Genomic DNA, 16,024 nt, shown 5'->3' with positions numbered 1-16,024 from the left:
GCAGAGGAGAAGCCATGAGAAAGATCTAGATATTAATTCTGCAACTTTTCAGCAGGGATGTTGTTAGTAGGACTGGATTATTAATGATGCTCACCAACTTGACCACAGAGGCTGGAGAGACCAAAACTGTCGGTGTCATCGAGTTCAGTGTGGCAGTAGAAAACTGTGAATCAATCGTAATGTGAAAATGTCCTCAATTGTCAAGGAGTGAACTTGAATTGAACTTATCTTTATTTTTGGTCGGAGGAAAATTACAGTTTAATTATGTTTTTGCTGAGCTTTGGTCTCCTGCCTTAATTGTCTTGGACTGAACTTGAAGTGAACTTTTCTAATTCAGATCTCAACTCTGACTCCTGTGTTTGTGTGTGTGTGTGTGTGTGTGTGTGTGTGTGTGTGTGTGTGTGTGTGTGAGAGAGAGAGAGAGAGAGAGAGAGAGAGAGAGAGAGAGAGACAGTTCATTCAGTTATGCTTACAAAAGACTGATAACATGCGTGACCGAATGTACGGCCTTTTGTCCTTCACCTTTAAGATGGTTTAAATTCTGTGTTTTGTTTTGTGTCCTGATCTTCTGAAGCACTTCCAGATTTCTTTGTGACACTAAACAACCCTAATTCCTGATTCTAATGATATTTTCTCTTGCCCATGAGGGGAGTTTTTTTTTTTAATTATTATTCTCAAGTTGATTAAAACTAAATATTGTCAGATGTGCTCCTGACTGGCACTTCAGAGTCAAACTGTCACAACTGTCAAGCCATGTATTAAAATGATGAGCCCCAGGAGAGGCATGACCCCTGACTGACCCCTAAAATAAAAAAATAAAAAAAACTCATTTTGGACGAACAGTATGTGATGTGTCCTGAATTTTTTATCTGGTAATAATTAGGAGTCCCTAAGTCACATGTCATAGTAGCTGTTGACAAGAATAACATGCTGAATTTTGCACTGTAACAAAAAAAACATGGAATTTTGCTCTCAGGTGTATGTATAAAAAAATACTAAGACATAAAATGCGATAAAAAGAGGTGCGCTTCTTAGTACTAGTTGATGGTACTGGTTTTGAGTCCCCAGGGCAGAGGAAATGGAAGCGAAATGGTGAATTTGCTGAATATGAAGAAAATATATAAATTCTGCTGTTTAAAAAGCTAAAGAGCATCCAGTAAAAATAAGTGTATTCCATATTTCGAGCCACATAATAATAGCTAGATGATTTGAGTCCCTGGCTGACATGAGAAGGAAGCTACTGAAAGAAACTGCTGCATTTTGAACTGTAAGAAAAAAAAGAATAATTTTGCCTAACCCTAACCCTAACCCTGACACAGTTAGAAACAAACATAGTAAAACATTTAAATACAATAAATAGAAGTGTGTCCTATATATCCAGTCTTGTGCTGGTACTGATTCAGAGTCACTTGACATGGAAACTTTCGACAAAAAATGCTAAATTTTGCTCTTTGAGGGAAAAAACAAAACAATCCACTTTGTAATGAAATTCGGATATGACAGGCCCTTACACACCTGACAGAAGTTGCAGTCATTTTCAATTTTTATCATTTAATCAGTCAGTCTCCATAAAAGAGTTTATTCACTGCAGTCAACCAAATTAAAGGGCTTGGTACTCCAGCTTCCTCCCACAGTCCAAAGACATCAAGAGAGGACGAGGCTGATTGATACTCTAAATTGACTGTAGGTGTGACTGTGAGTGTGAATGGTTGTCTGTCTCTATGTGTTGGTCCTGTGATGGACTGGTGACCTGTCCAGGGTGAACCCCGCCTCTCGCCTGAAGGCTGCTGTGAGAGCCCCCCCCCCCCCCCCCCCGCAACCCTTAACAGGATAAGCGGAAGAAAATGGATGGATGGAAATGCTGACATTGATTGGTGCTTGCCATTAACAAATGATCAAGTCACTATGTCACTGTTAAGAATAATGGATCAACCTTAAATGAAAATTAATTTGCAGTTTCTTTATACACTAATTGACATACCATCAAATTAGCTCAACTCTGTCTTCATTATCTGATCATTAATGGAGTCCCCTTCAAAATTACATTCCAATATCAGCCTCAGGAATTCATATTTTTTGAACCAAATCTGTACATGTAAAACAAAATATGTGAAGACCTAAAAAAAAAAAAAAAAAAGAGGCAAAAATCATCATGTGTTTTGATTTTAAGGGACCCTGACATTTCTTACTTTGGCCCCCAGCCAGACAGGACAGGCTACATTCATTCCTGCTCTGGAGGTCTGGAGCTGATTTTTGCTGCACGGCCGCAATGCACCAACTGCAGACGCCTTGTTCAAAGTCGTTCAAGCCAACAACAGTCAGCCAATCCCCTATCAAAGGCCAGGCTCCAGGTTGTAGCGGTGGGCGTTTATCAGTTCAAAAACAGCAGACAGCTCATCAGCCTTTGGTAGAGTCCTCCTTATCTCACCACCATGACCCTTGTCTCACTTCATCCTTGCCCTCACTCAATTTACTCCAGCTTTCTCTTCAAGTACTCAGTTTCTACTCTTCCTAACCTCAGTTTTGTGTTTACTGTGGATGCAACTTTGTTTTTTTCTCCTGCTCCTTGTATGAATGTGCTGCAAGCTTAGAGCAGCCATCAAACACAGTGGATTTTCTTATCTCAGACCCCTTTGAGCCGAAAGGCTCAGAGGCCCTGCGGATGTTTTGCTTCTCATGTTCAGATAGAGAGATGCCAGCTTCTTCTAACACAGCTGAGCTTGTGACACTAAGTGGATATAAAAACATTGCAAATCACTGGAATCAGTCAATGACAGGTAGTCCATCAAACTTAAAGTCACCAAGTTAGTCTCACAGTGAAAAGCCTTTATCTCAGTGGCATCTTCGCGCTGAGATAAGGTGGGATGTGTGTGTGATCATGCTGCCTGTCTTACAAGTGTGTGATCATCTCTCATCAACACGGTGCTCAGCTTCCATCACAACACCGTCTCACAACGAGGCACCCTGTCACAATGGGTGACACAACACTCCAATTAATCACAGAGATGGGCTACTAATGAAGTCATTATTAATGCTGAGAGTTTCATCTTGACGTTCACTTTCCCTCTGAAGGAACGACAGATAAAAAAAATACACATAAAAGGCTTTAAGGCATAATGATGTTGCAAAAAAAAATTGAGTTTGACAGATGAAATATTTTGTAGACGGAGACACAATGAAAGCAAAGTCCAGCTTGGCTGTAGTAATTTTCGTTCTCTCTACTTCTTTTGCGACTGAGGTTGTTAATAACTGTATTACCTGAGGTATTTCTCATTCCTTTTATTTTAATGGTCCAAGAACAAAGTGCTGTGGACCCATTCTCTATGTCACGGTCAAAGTAATGTGAGTCTCCAGAGGCTAAACTTTTACTGTAGAGCTTAACCCTAACCGGCCATCTTCTGAGCAACCCCAGCAGTAAATTTACCAGTCAAATCCTCCATTGATATTTCAGCAGATTTTCTATGGAATTTTAAACCAGGAAGTGACCTGACCAGTGTGCAGATTATATATATGTGTGTGTGTGTGTGTGTGTGTGTGTGTGTGTTCTTCACACGGTGCTTCTTGGACCAGACAACACATTTGCGGCTCCATTTTATTGACCCTTGAAATCATCATCTTGACAGCAGGTAGGCACAGTCACACAAACACATGCGTGTGATGTAACACCAGAACCATCGGAGGAGAGAGCAGGGATCACACAGAGAACAATGATGGACTTGTGTTAAGGAGTCTTTAATGTGCAAACCTGAGAGTTGGCAGAGTAATTGGCAGCAACAGCACAGTGGAGGAACAGCGAGTGAAAACTCCATTAAACACTGCAAGGTCGAAACTCTGAAAACTGCAGCAACCAAGGCAACCAAAAGCATCAGGGCAAAGACAAAGGCAATAATCCAAAGAACAGTCCGAGGTCAGAAACACAAGAGCACTCACTGGAAAAAAAAAAAAAAAGAAAAACACTGTAAGAGCACAGGGGAATGATCTGGCAACTAAAAGGAGGGGAAACAGGATTATATACACAAAAAGGACTAATAAACAAGACACAGCTCAGACGCAGGAGGCGGGGCAGGCAATCAAACAGAACAGGAATAAACAAAGACAAAAACACACGAGGGCAGAACTTTGCATGCATATTGTATTCAGGGGCCTGTGTTGTGAAGAACTGAATTAATAAAACAAGTAGAATATCGCTACAGTAAATGCCTTTGTGGAACAGCTTTGAATCAGATGAAGTGGATCTACTTGTAGATGTAGTCCCCGAGGTGCGACGGTGCAACAACCTCTTACTCACAACCTGAGCTGGTTCCTCAGCCCTCAGGAATCAGCTGCTGCGCTGTACTGAGAATACTTTGCTCCTTTCTCTGCAGGTTGCTATGGTGATCAGTGACCTGAGGAATATGTAAATCACAACTTACCAAGTACACAGGATTTCTTTTAGAAACAAATGTCGCAATGATGTTTTGTCAAAATAATGACTGAATGAAGGGTATCAACTTCAGTAAAATCAAAATGTGCGACGGTTGTGACAGTGATTTTGACGAGAGGTTTTTAAAACTCTGGTCTTTATTTTCAAGGACGGTGAATCCCTGGTAGAGAGGACGGACTGGCAAAGCAAAAGGGACCGTTTGCTATTTCTATGAACTGGACACAGATTGATATTTTAGATTTATGAAAGATTTGATGTACTTAATATTTCAAAAATTCTAACCAAGTAAAACAAAGCAACAAAAAGCAACAACATGTTGCTGCGATCACCAAAAAATGTCAGGCAACATTCTCATTCAATCAAATTAAGAAAGAATTTCTAAGAAAGGCTTGATTTTTAAATGTCAATTTTCAATAAATCATATAAAGTAAATTTTTTTTGTACTGTGTTTGCTGATAATTTCATTTATAAAAGCATACCTTATTGATTCTTTTCTCCTTTTTTTTGTCCCAGAAACAAGCACCCATTATCTTATTGAGATGCTCCTGGTTCTTCCATTCTTCTGTGCCAGGACAAACACCTGGCTCCACCTGTTAACACGCTGCTATAGTAGAAGAAACACTCTTTCTTTCCTGTAAGCCACCGTCACTGTCACAGGATGCAGCAGTGATGCCCTTGCAAAATCAATTTCGGGAAAACCAAGATAGGCCATGCTTGGCACAGAAAACATTCCATAACTGAAACATGCCAGTTCGTCCATGTTTGGCAGCAAATGTTCTAAACATATTTGTTGTATATCTAATTATTCACCGAAAAGAATTGAAGGAGGCCTGCCAATTTTTCGTCAGACTTGAAATTTTCAGCGTGTGGGCTGCTGCCAGCGACTGTGGATAGCGCCGAGGAAAGGTTTCATGTAGCAATGGTGCTTCAAAAACTGCAGCACGCAAAGTGGGAGGGTGGAGAATGCCAACAGAAATGGTTACGCAGTGCTGCTCCAGTAAACTACGCTAACTTGAAAGTGATTCTCACTTCGACTGTAATGTTTTTTTTGTTTTGTTTTTGACCTGAAATTACACAATTACACCTCGAATGACTGGTTTTTGCGACGCAAAAGTCACTGAGAGACCGAGAGGTCGGTGCTCAAGTTAGTCTTTGTTGATAAATGAATATTTACACGGATATCAGCAATTTTCAGAATCAACATGGTGGTTTGCAACGTTCCAACTGCCCTCTCCGTTTAAGCTTGTGACATCTGATAGGATAAATCTGGAGGATGTGCAACCATTCATTGACCCCATCGTCAGGAGCACCTGTGTATTGCTTGTAATCAGCATCTTGATACGCTGCACCTGTGCAACTTTGTAGGAGATGGATTATCTTGGCAAAGGAGAAATGCTCACTAACAGCTGGCAACATTTGCTGCAGTGTTTTGTTCATGTTTTTCTTCGGAGACACACAAAAACATTTTGTGCTTGCTCACGTCTGCAGGTTTGAAGATGGTATGTCATTGTTGTGTTTTGTGGCATGCGTACACTCAAAAGCACGTGTGTGACGTAAAGGCTTTCCAGAGCATGAAATAAGCTTTCCTAGGAATTAATGAAGAAGAGAGTAGCTGATGTCCCCTGCTATTTCTTAATTAAGTACATGCAGCTCTCGTTTTTAGATTGTAAATGTCACCTCGGACCTCATGGCTACCGTTCCAGTCTTTCTTCTTAGTTATGGTTCATAAGGAAAATGTTGAGCCACGGTATGAGTAATGCAGCACTTGTCTTAATAAGATATTAAGAGTGAAGGTCGATGCAGCAGTGGCTGGTTATCAACTATCTCAACACAGAAAATGTATTTTCCAAAGAGGAGGGGGTAGATTCTCCATTTTCTTCCCTCTCTCTCTCTCTCTTCCCTTGACTTCCTGTTTCTCTCTATCACACCCAAGCATGTGTGATGTTGCAGTGTGACGTGTGTGAGTGTGTATGTTTGTGCATGTGCTGTGGCCCGGGATGAGTCAAGGAGGCAGTTGTACGATAAGAAATGTATTGGTGCTCAACCCAGTCTGCTTCCAGACTCAACGACAAGCCAGTGGCGTTCCTCTCGTCATCCAAAAAAACTTAAATATAAGGAAATAAAGTGGAGTGTTGAGAAGGCTGGATTTTGCAAATAAATGTACTTTCTCCTTGAAATAGCATGTCCACGATTTGTTGTTCTAACTTTAACATGGGGTCAGTCAGGGAAAAGAAGAAAATGTTAAAGGTGAAGCTGCCTCAGGCCTCAAAAACACACCGTTTTGTCTGAACCCTACAAGCCTCTGGATTGTGAGCAGCAGTGATTTTTACGGGTTCGCTTGTGTCAGTGTGAACCTTCTAGCGATGTCATAATGGTGCTGCCATTTCCAAACTGCTCCCTTTGATGGGACATTGTAAACATCTTGTGTCTTTCCTGACTTTACTGCCGTCGGTAGTTCATAAGCACGTCATTTGTCTTTTACGCTGCTCTTTGCGCTCTGTTTGGTTTTGTTTCCGTTTTTAAGCCAAGCAGCAGAAAGAATACATGTCATTTTGACAGTAACACAGCTGTTAATTATCGTAATGCAATCAGATCCATGTTTGTCCTGATATTAAAATGTTTGAGCATGAATGTGAAACTGTCTCCATTGCTCTTGTGTCACTGAGCTTGATGTCTGTATGTCTCTGAACTTTAAACTGGCGTCACTCTCTGTTTCTCTACAGGCCAGATATTTCTTCTCCTGTCCAAATATCAAACAACAAAAGAGTGTATGTGTGTGTGTGTGTGTGTGTGTGTGTGTACTTTCTGATCACATCTAGAAACTGTATTGTTGGGAGTTCCATGAAACTGCACTTTCAAGTTTTTGATTTTTGAGTGGTTTAGAGCTGGGAACCACTGAATCACAAGGTCTTGATTCGATTTGATTCAGTATTTATATATACATTTAATATTTATGATTGGTTATACAAGAGATTTTTACTAGTGCTGCAAATTGTATGAAGATGGTCATTTGTAATTCAGAGATTATTGGAGTTACTGTATACTAGACCCGTCAGTCGATTAAAAAAAATTCATCTGATTAATCGTATGGTTGTCCATAGTTAACTCAAGATTAGTCACATATCTTTTATCTGCTCTAAATCTACCTTAAACTGATATTTTTCATTTGACCATATCAACATGGGAGTAGGCAAAAAGTTGCTTTCTGCAAATGCAGCATGTTTATTAGTGTTGGAGCAATGTACTGTCCAGAAGTACAAACAAAACAAAAGATCCATCCATATATTTTCTCCTTCTTATCCTGGTAAGGGTCGCAGGGGGTGGAGCCTATCCCAGCAGCCTTCACCCTGGACAGGTCACCAGTCCATCACAGGGCCAACACATAGAGACAGACAACCATTCACACTCACAGTCACACCTATGGTCAATTTAGAGTATCAATCAGCCTCGTCCTCTCTTGATGTCTTTGGACTGTGGGAGGAAGCTGGAGTACCAGAGAGAACCCACACAGGAACAGGGGGAACATGGAGACTCCACACAGAAAGATCCCGTGCTAGAGCCAGGGCTCAAACCTGGAACCTTCTTGCTGTGAGGCGACAGTGCAGACCACTGCACCACCGTGCAGCCCCAAAACAAAAGATGCACAGAGTAAAAAAAAAAAAAAAGAATTATAAACTCAAGCCCTACAAATATAATAGTAATGATTACTAGTACTAACTTAAGTACTCGAACTATTAAGCCATTCACACAAAAGGATGATATAGAGGGGATATTGCGGGTGGTGCCAAACAATCCAGCATGGTTTGTTTTACGCCAGAAGGGAGCGGAGGGCTCTCTGCATCAGCTATGTGCTTCGTGGACAAGTGATACTTAAGACTGCTTGTACTAAACTAAATTCAGCTTTACAGTGTATGCATGTCACTTTTTTCCTGTCCAGACTGCCATCTGGCAGGGCTTTGAAGTTGAACATTCTATTTAAAACTGACGTATTATTTTCCATGTTAGTCCTACCTTAACGCTCATCTGCTCTGTTTTTTTTTGTTTGTTTGTTTACAAGCTGCAGCCGGCTGCATCTTGTGTATGTGACGAGTGGTGCGTTCACCCCTGGTTTTCCGCTAACTACGGCATGGTCAAAGGGTCAAAAACCACCGTGCGCATTAATCACGATAAAAAAAAATTATCGTCGATAAAGGGACGTTGGGTTAACTAGTTAATAACGCGTTAACACTGACACCTATATTGTATACAGATCATCCCGCAGTGCATGTATCTTAAAAAGAACAGATTTAAATCTTTTTATCATTTTCTTTTATGTATCTCTTTGCCAATATTTGTGAAGTTGCGATGGAATTTTTGATGCTAAACCCTCAGTTATTTTTTTCAGGGGGTGCATTTTGAGTTGGAGGATAACTTGCCTGCAGAAGCGTCCTCCGGTGCAGCTTGGCTGGGCTATAGCATTTCTGAGTGGTGGCTGGTTTTATGGTTTTAGATATGTTTTATTTCCACAGTATTTTTCCCTAGCTTGGGCATCTGACATATGGTTTTTGCTTTTGTCCAGCTCTTCTCTGGTGTCATTCTTTTAATTCCATAAATATGGCCACAGATCTGCCTTCAAACTCTGATGGTGCTTTCAGTGGACCGGCTTCAGTCACGTATTGGTTCTCCTGTCTCTTGTGGACAGACCTCATACCTCGGTCTCACGCGACTAATCCAACGGGGCAGGAAATAGAGTGATACAGGACACAGCATGTATTAGATCGGTCTAGGAATTTATTGAATCATAATCAGATATTTCATTAGAAATTCCATATTTGAAAAACTATTTTTAAGCAAGCCCTAGCTCCGTTGACAAGTCCTCCCAACAATCAGGATACAGTGACATTCCAACTGCAGCTTTGTTCTTGAGCTTTTAGCAACCATCAGCTTTCTCAGTAAGTATGTTATCACAGTGTTTGGATGCTATCATTACTAACTATTGCATGTCAAGCAGTAATGCATTAAATGCATCCATGCAAACAACCACGGTATTGCACCAACCTCTCCCCGCCCCTGTTCTCAAACATCACCAAGGGCTATCACACTGAGCTGCTAAACAAGGGAGATGAGGGACGACGATTCACTGACACGGGACTTCAAGGAGAACAACTCTACTCCACTCAACATCTTACAGCCACAAACAGACTGTGCATGTCCTCAAAGAAGTGACATTAGGAGGAAAGGTGGGATGAGTAGTGAGCAGCAACTTTTCCTTCTATTTCATGAGAACATTTAATGGATCAAGAAAAGAGAGGAAGAAGACCTGCCCTTATTATCTGTGATCAAATAGACTCATGTTCTTGCCTTCGCCATCATGATACAAATGCTCCCCTCAGCAGCGGTGGTGCAGTGCAGTGCACTGTTTTTTCCCAATAGAGACAATTTTATCAATCTCTTCAAATCACCCAAATGTTCCATTTGACACACACCCCGGGCATTACCTGTAATCTTGTTGATTATCTCCACATTCACATCGATTATCACGTGGTTCCTTTCCTCTTTGTACCCAGTTGTCAGTCTGTGGTTGCTGATATGCAGCGACACTATTGATCACAGCCCATTAACAAGGATGAAAGTACACAGTCGCAGAGCAATTCATCACAAGTCACACTGGAGGCATCACTCATCACACCGCGCCACCTCCACTGGAGTAAGCCTCTTTTTGTCAGACACTGTCTGTGCTTCTGCATGAACAATATGTGATGAAACAATGTGTTGAATAAAAAAAAATAGAAGTTAGAAAGACAGCAATCTGTTTTAATAAACATCAAAGACATCAAAGAAGCAAACTAATCAGCTGGAAGGCTCCAACTGCAGTTGGAGGTTAAATAGTGATCTATGAATTCATTCCATCTCAGCTTGATTGCTGTTGTGCCAGTATGCTGGGGTCAGGCAATCATCTTTTTACCAGTTCAATTCCGTTCAAAATACTGTAGCCAGGCTTCTGACTGGATCGGAAAGAGGGAACCTATCAGTCCCATTTTTTCTCCACTGGCTTCCAGAGCATTATTGAATTAATTTTTCACAGTTGCAGCCCCCAGACTCTGAAATAGCCTTTCAATCAGATAACTTAAAATATAAAATACTAAGGTGGTCTGGCTGTCTAGTGGAGCTTCTATATGTTAGTGAGGCTTCTGTATGCTAGTCAGGCTAGTGGAGCTTCTATATTTTAGTGGGGCTTCTATATGCTAGTCAGGCTAGTGGGGCTTCTATATTTTAGTGGGGCTTCTATATGCTAGTCAGGCTAGTGGGGCTTCTATATTTTAGTGGGGCTTCTATATGCTAGTCAGGCTAGTGGGGCTTCTTTATGCTAGTGGGGTTTCTATATGCTAGTCAGGCTCGTGGGGCTTCTTTATGCTAGTGGTGCTTCTATATGCTAGTGGGGCTTCTATATGCTAGTGGGGCTTCTTTATGTTAGTCAGGCTAGTGGAGCTTCTATATTTTAGTGGAGCTTCATGGACTTCTTTAATGACAAAATTGTCCTTTATTAGAGAGAAAATTCACCTCCTCCTGCCATCAGCTGACAACATGGCACCTATAACCTAAGAAGCCTTAGAGGCAGCTATATAACCAGACATACACTTTGACAGTTTTTCTACCGTTAGCCTTCATGAGCTCAGTTCAATAATTTCCTCCTCTAAACCATCCACCTGTCTTCTAGATGCCATCCCAACCAAGCTGCTTAAGGACTCTCTACCTCTCGTGAGCACCTCTCTCTCGGACATGATCAATGTGTCGCTGTTATCTGGTTACGTCCCACAGTCCTTTAAAGTGTCAGTAATTACACCCCTTCTCAAAAAAGCAACCCAGGATCCAACTACAGACTAATATCCAATCTTCCACTTCTCTCAAAATTCTGGAGAAAGCAGTTGCTAAACAGCTCTGTGACTTTCTCCACAGCAACAGCCTATTCGAGGATTTCCAGTCAGGCTTCAGGATTCATTATAGCACAGAAACCGCAACAGTCAAAGTTACCAATGACCTCCTACTAGCATCAGATGAGGGACTGGTCTCTGTGCTGGTCCTATTAAATCTTAGTGCAGCCTTTGATACCATTGACCACCATATCCTTCTACGGAGACTGGAACATGTCATTGGCATTAAAGGAACTGCACTAAACTGGTTCAGGTCATATTTACTAGGTCGATCTCAGTTTGTACTAACTAATGATAACCCCTCTGAAACCACTGTAGTCACTTATGGTGTTCCACAAGACTCTGTGCTTGGACCAGTCCTCTTCACCCTTTAACTGCTTCCTCTCGGTCACATTATTAGGAAACACTCAATTAATTTTCACTGCTATGCTGATGACACACAGCTGTACTTATCAATGCATCCTCATGAAATAAATCAGCTGACTAAACTGGAGGCCTGTCTAAAGGAGATAAAAACTTGGATGACTCACAATTTCCTTCTGTTAAACGCTGATAAAACTGAAGTCATTGTCCTGGGCCCAAAACATCTTAGAGACACCCTATCTAATGAGATAGGTACCCTAGAAGGCATTACCTCGGCCCCCAGCATGACCGTAAGGAACCTAGGAGTTCTCTTCGATCAGGATATGTTCTTTAACTCCCACATTAAGCAAATTTCTAGGACTGCTTTCTTTCATTTACGAAACATTGCTAAGATCAGACACATCCTGTCTCAAAAAGATGCAGAAAAATTAGTCCATGCCTTTGTCACTTCCAGGCTGGATTACCGCAATTCCCTCCTATCAGGCTGCACCAGTAGGTCCCTAAAGACTCTCCAGCTGGTCCAAAATGCTGCTGCCCGCATGTTGACGAGAACTAGCAGAAGAGACCATGTCTCTCCTGTACTGGCTTCTCTGCATTGACTGCCTGTCAAATTTAGAATAGAATTCAAAATTCTCCTTCTGACATACAAAGTCCTCAACAGTCAGGCTCCTTCATACCTGACCGAGCTCATAGTCCCCTATTATCCCACTAGAACCCTTCACTCCCAGGATGCAGGGTTACTTGTGGTTCCTAGAGTTTCTAAAAGTAGAATGGGAGCCAGAGCCTTCAGCTATCAGGCTCCCCTCCTATGGAACCATCTCCCAGTTTCGGTCCGGGGTTTGCGGACTCCCTCTCGACCTTTAAGAGCAGACTAAAGACATGCCTGATCAGGCTTATAGTTAGGGCTGCTTAGGCTGGCCCTTAGATATGCTGCTATAGGCTTAGGCTGCTGGGGGATCTCCCATGGTGCACTGGGCTTACCTCTCCTCCTCTCCTCCCTCTCTGTCCTCCTATATTTGTCATACATAAATCATACTCATACGTATCACGAACTCGTCTTCTTCTCCAGAGCCTTCGGGCTCCCCTCATCCCAGATCCCGGGTGCTGCTGGAGGAGGCTGCAGACCTGAAGAGGCTCAAGCTGCCACCCGTAGCTCCACCTGCTCACGTCCCCGTCTGTCCATCAGTCTCTTCCCTTTCTCTCTCTCTTTATCTCTGTCCCACTCTTTCCTTCTGCATATCTGTCTTCCTCCATTTGTCTTCCATCATCTGTCTTTGTCTCTGCCTAGCTCTCCTGCGCTCTTTCCCCCCAACTGGTCAAAGCAGAAGGCCGTCCCCATTGAGCCTGGATCTGCTCGACGTTCCTGCCTGTTAAAGGGAAGGATTTCGGCGCCACTGTTGCCTGATGTGCTTGCTGATGGAGAATTGTTGGGTGTAAATTCATTGAAGGAGTGTGGTACTAGACCTGCTCTACCTGTAAAGAATCATGAGATAACTTTTGTTGTGATTTGGCGCAATATAAATAAAATTGACTTGACTTGACTATATGCTGGTCAGGCTAGTGGGGCTTCTTTATGCTAGTGGGGCTTCTATATGCTAGGCAGGCTAGTGGGGCTTCTATATGCTAGTCAGGCTAGTGGAGCTTCTATATGCTAGTGGGGCTTCTATATGCTAGTAGGGCTTCTATATGCTAGTCAGGCTAGTGGGGCATCTATATGCTTGTGAGGCCTCTATGTATTAGTGGGGCTTCTATATGTTAGTGGGGCTTCTCTGTGCTAGTCAGGCTAGTGGGCCACCCAACTTTACTTGTAATCAGTTAATAGTCTCTGTGTAATTCTACAATGGTTAAAACAACAACAACTACAAGAGTAGCTGTCCTCTGAATATCTAATTCTTCATATTCAATCTTTTCTCTTTTTTATGCTGTTTTCATGCTTCCATAACTGAATTATAGAATTTCATTTTGCATTGCCAGCTGCAACAACAAATATTTGTCAGAGGAATGGTATTACATAGGCTACTGTTGTTTTCGTGTCATGTTGATTGAAAGCAAAGCCTTCACATAACAATGCATTCATTGAGCACTTATTTACTCTTTGGAAGATACTGATGAACAGTGTTTTTGAAATATTGAAAGCCCTGACTAAGCAAATTATTCAGCAGTGACAACCACAATAGGAATAGCGTCTACTTCAATGCAGTTCTCAGACTCTTCCAGATACATGCACCACTGCAGGCTACATATTGTTCTCTCTCATTGATGAGTTGACGCTCTATGAGCAGCCAAGCAGTTATTCATTTCCTCCACACGGGGGGTTAAAAGCAACAGACGGAGTGTTGTAAGTGACCATCTCTGCAAGTCAAAGACAGAAGAGTACCTGACATAAAATCGCCTTTACTAAGGAGCCACTAGATGTCACTAATCAATCTAATCCCTATGTTCACTATTTCCAAGATAAATCTGCATTGCATTGCAACCTTTCTCAAAAGTGATCATTTCAAGATTTGCTCTGTCCTACGTTTAATCCCTGTTAATGAGCACTTCTTTGCACAGGTGCAGAATATGGAGATTATTTTGGGCAACTGACATGCTCACAGAAAAAGGAACGTACTCTGCCTGCTGCTTCAGTATGACGCCTAAGAATGGCTACTTGATGAGGAAGCGCGTGGTTGAACAGGCAGTCCACTGCCTCACGTGCCTGCCGACACAGCAGAGACCTCCAGGAAGAGACTTCAGTGTTGGATGGACTCTTGCTTGTTGGAGAAGTGAAGATTGAACATGTTTTCACTCATATGATGCAAATTTAAGAACACTTGTACACCGTGGAGTTGGTTAACACTTTATTGATGTTGTCCACACATTTATGGTCTGGGTCAGCATATGTGGCTGCTCATCTCCCAAGGGAACATGAATGCAGTTGGCATTGGATCTCACTGTATCCCTTTTCTGACAACATTTTGTTACTTTTTAGCATGACCTCATGTCACTGTGGTATGCACACAGTTTCTGAAAGTCTGTCTACCCCTCTATTCGCCAGGCATGTCCTGTATTGAACATCTTTTGGGATGTTCTGGGTCATCGGATACGTCAGTTTGTTCCTGTCTCTGGGAATATCTGTGAACTCTGCACAGCCTTTGTAGAGGAATATGACAAAATGCCACAAACCTAAATCAATAATCTCAATCATTCTAAGTGAAGGAGATGCGCTACATTACTAAATGTGAATGGTACTGACAGGGAAATTTTTCTATCTCTCAGGCTGCTGGTTTTCCACCACAGATTGTTCGGTGAGACCATTTTGTTGCATTTTGTTGATTTAATGTCTCTGTGCCACCATTTATGTGTTACACACTACAGAAATGGCGCTGCTTGAACAGATGGTAGGGTGAGATTACTCCATTCTGTAGATATGATTTTGAGCGCTACTGTAGAAACATATTACATAACCTCAAAGAAAACAAAAGCTACACAACAGCTGTACAGCAACATGGCCTTTTGGTCCAAACTGAGGCAACTGGACCTTTACTAGACCCAAACAGATGGATAGCTGGAGTACAGCAGCTCAACAGGCCTGATAATTACACATCGTGATGGAGCAGCCACTTGGTATTCCCAGCACACCCACTAAAGCATGAGATAAGTCAGAGGTGGGAGGGGGAGACAGAGAGAGAGAGAGAGAGCAAGAGAGAGAGAGAGAAAGGGGGGATGGGGCTACTGTTCCCTGACCAGCCAGACCCAGCCCTTGTGAATTAACCCTCTCAGAGAGCCATCATGTATGCGAAGGAATCAGTGCTATGTCACCTTCTGACTGAGCGGATGAGTCAGTAAACACAGGCGCTCTCGAAGCCAGAGAGCAGCATCATTGTTTGGAAAGGAAGAAGTTAAGGCAACACAGAAGATACACCCAAGTGATGAAGCGCGGCTGACAGGAGAGGTCAAAGCGAGGATCGTGGTTAATGAGGTGTTATGCTGGTGTGTCCACGTGTTGTCATGTAAATAAAAGATCTGGGCTGAACATTCGTACCAACTGTTGTGACGGACAAGCTTGTTACCTCCGCCAAGGAAGGTGTTTGCACGGCATGTTTGTTTGGCTGTCAGCAGGATCGCTTACAGGTTGACTATCATGAAACATGGCGAGGATGATCCCATTAAATTTGAGGTAAATCCAGGTTACATAGTGACCAAGACCATTTCTCCATATGGACTTTGATGCACACTCCAAATGCACTTACAATTAAAATTCTGTGTTTATGCATTTTATATGGAGCAGGTCATTTCTGATAGTTTTTTTTTGCAATTGATATAACGCATGAATTAACACAAGGCT

At 42.2% G+C, this 16,024-nt stretch overlaps 1 protein-coding gene across 3 annotated transcripts in view; it reads left to right on the top strand.

Moving 5' to 3' along the window:
• Positions 1-16,024, top strand: part of frmpd3 (FERM and PDZ domain containing 3) — an 83,410-nt gene that overhangs the window by 37,191 nt on the left and 30,195 nt on the right. The window lies entirely within an intron of this gene.

Source organism: Aulostomus chinensis, chromosome 13 (assembly GCF_037954235.1).
Source record: "Aulostomus chinensis isolate RoL2024-O1b breed Wild chromosome 13, RoL_Achi_v1.0, whole genome shotgun sequence".
Classification (NCBI taxonomy): Eukaryota; Metazoa; Chordata; class Actinopteri; order Syngnathiformes; family Aulostomidae; genus Aulostomus; species Aulostomus chinensis.
Note: the sequence above shows the minus strand (reverse complement) of the source record. Positions and strands in the feature narration are given on the sequence as shown.